Genomic DNA, 3,245 nt, shown 5'->3' with positions numbered 1-3,245 from the left:
TGTATTAAATTTCAGGCTAAACTGTGGTTTAAAGCTAACTAAGAATTAATCTTCCATGGTAGCACCTGAGTGAAATGATTCCTCCTAAAACAATAGTTTATTTATTTTTGAAGAGGGGTCCTGTTATGAACAATTAATAGCTTACCTGTTGCAGATAGCTCTTTGCTGGTGCCTTGTTTTGGGGTTTGTTCCTTAGCCTGTTTTGCTCTTTAGTGTTCATTAGTTTGTTCACTGCTTTTTGCAAAACGTTCATTAGCATATGGACTGAATTTGGATACAGTTAAATATAAGTCTCAACGTCTTCAATAGGAACTGAAAAGCTTCAGTTTGATAGTCTGAACACAATCTGTCCCGAGCTCAGCTGTAGGACCTCCTGCTGAACTGATGTAACCCCTCACTAGCAGCTGTTTGCACATTTCAGGGTAAAGCAAAAAAATAAGATTAGTTGCCGGCTGATTAAAGAATATTATTGGGAACATTATGAAGATGTGGCTCTTCTTGTTTGTTTTGTTTCATATTTTTTTCAGCTAAAAGTTTTAATTAACTTAAAATAGCAGGATTTGTCTCAGTAATAATGTCTGTTTTGTCAGGATTTTATTGATCACAGTGGATTACAGGTGAGTTTCTCTTTGGTTTAATGTTTGTTCTGATTGTTTTTGGACCTGCTGTGGTCACTGTTTCCTATAATGTGTTGGACAACAGTCTGAGCATCACTATGTTGCATTATAATTGTTTTATTGGTGAAACTTCCCTTTACTTTGACACAGATTTGGGTAATTAAGCTCCTTAAGAAATAACTCGACCAGAATGTCCCTCAGAACCATGTTTAAACAATAATATATGTCAGAAACATCAGCATTCCTGCTGTCACACTGATCTGATGTCATGGCTTGGTGTTTCTGCACACAGAGCGACTAAAAGACATCCGAAAAAATGTTTTGGAGTCAAGAATACCTGCCAGACATGAATTCACTCAATCAGAGCTGACCAGACAAGTCAAAACAGATTATAAACGTCAAATCTGAACAACCTCTAAGTGGACTGCTGCCATCTTAAAGCAACTCTTATCTCAAAATTTGCATATTGGCTCATGGAATTACTTTAATAGAAGCATTTACGTCATCATTGTGCAGATATTTACATAGATTTACATGTGCAAAAAAGCAGTGCAGCACTTCCTGCTGGACTATCGCAATGTTTCTGCTGAAAACTGACGGTAATGTAAAGGTTTATTAAGTGGCATTTGCATGAACCCCTGTGAAAACTTTAAAATTAGAGTTGCTTTATGACGGCAAAGTCTCGTTGTCCAGTTTGTCAAAAGAAAACTCTCTTCCTCCAAATCTACAACACATTACATATTAATTATTCACAATGTTTCCAGACAACTGCACCTCAAAGGATCTGAATTATACCTTTGAAAGTCATCTTGACGCTGAAAACAGCAAGTGTCACACAAACGTAGTCCCAAATAAACACATTTATTCTTGTTTCTGAAACCTTTGGTGAAAACTCCAGCACCCAGCTGTTCTTCAGAACGGCTGTAACCTTTATGAAGAATAAAACCACCTTTTAAAATTCCTGTTATAAAAGGTTTATGTTTTCCTGGGAACAAACAAGCTGAGAGCGGAAACGTTGGCGCGGCGGCGGAGAGTTGAGACGGCCTGCAAAACGCGACAAGGTTGGTTTCGTTGGTGATTTCAGATCAATTTTCCGTGAGCAAAGAGAAAACTGGAGCAACCGCAGATTCACGTCCCCATACTTCGTGCAGATGTGTGTTACGCAGAAATATGCTGTTAGATCTAAGTGTGCTCTGTCTGGTTTAAAGAAAAATGAAAAATCAGCATTTTGTGTTTAAAAAGAGAAGTTTCCTGTCTCTTTGTTCACAAGATTTCAAGCCTAGCTTTCCCAGAAAAAAAACAAAGTCTACATTTTTTTTCTCTTCAAAGTAAAAATCTAACGTGCACAACATTTGATTTGAAATTATTTACTGTCTTCATTGGAATTTGACTGCAAATCCCATTAAACAAGCACAAAAAAATGTTGTTTTCACCAGAGTCCTTTTTCTTTTACACCCTAAGTTTGACAATCGATAGAATTGATCAAAGTTTGGGAAAACCTCGAACCCCCACAGCCTCACATCTACATGATGGACTGGTGTGAGCAGGATGGCCCAGAGGAGTATCGACGCCGTTTCATTTCCCACCAGAGACGTGCGCACACTGCAAAGCTGCGTGACAAGCTGCAAGGGTAGCGACAGAAATGTGGTTCCTTCGCATTTAATTCACAGCTCTTCACAGAAACGGCCACAACTCAGTCAGTTTTACAGATATTGAGATAAAAATTGGTGAAGCAGAGGCATTATCCTTAACACAGACTTCCAGCAACACACACTGGGCAATAATTGTGCTTAAAACTTTGACATTAGCTGTTAGCAAAATGTCTCATGAGTCACAAATATTGTTAAAACAGCTCTAACTCTGTCCCTCCTCAGCACGTCTTAGTTTAAATCTCTGCCATGAAAGAAGGCGTTTCTTTAAGGAATGCTTGTCCTTTATTTTGCAGCGTAACTAACAGATTTTAAATCTGTAACGTGCATCAGAAAAGGGTTTTTAAAAAACCATTTAAAAGGAACAAGAAGAACTGCTTATTCTTTGAAAATGCAGCGTGAACGCCGACTGCCTGCTGAAACGTTTTGCTGACATTTGGTGAAGAAGCTGAAATTTTAGCTAAAGCTAAAAGAAGAAGAACACTAGCTCAAAGTCAAAAGGAGCAAAACACAAGCTAAAATTTGCAAAATCCTAGTTAAAAGCTTAAAGCGCAAAACGTTTGGTAAAAGCAGCCAAAACGCGAGCTTGAAGAAGCGAGAACCGAGCTAAAACTAGCCAAAAGCAAAAGGAGGAAGAGGCTGGCTAAAAGCCAAAAGTAGTAAAACGGTAACTTGAAAGTAAAAGTAGCTCAAGGAGACAAAACCAGCAAATATCCTGAAGCAGATATAAAAAAGAGCAATATGTTTTAAGGAATCTTAGTATATTCCTAAGGGGAAATTAAATATTTTAAAACGTATTTTAAATCCATGAATGGAAACGATCATACGTTGAATTACAGGTGCTGGTCATAAAATTAGAATATCATGAAAAAGTAGATTGATTTCAGTAATTCCATTTAAAAAGTGAAACTTGTATATTATATTCATACATTACATACAAACTCATATATTTCAAATGTTTATTTCGTTTAATTTTGAT

This window comes from Kryptolebias marmoratus, linkage group LG21 (genome assembly GCF_001649575.2).
Source record: "Kryptolebias marmoratus isolate JLee-2015 linkage group LG21, ASM164957v2, whole genome shotgun sequence".
Taxonomy (NCBI): domain Eukaryota; kingdom Metazoa; phylum Chordata; class Actinopteri; order Cyprinodontiformes; family Rivulidae; genus Kryptolebias; species Kryptolebias marmoratus.
This window is presented reverse-complemented; position numbering follows the sequence as displayed.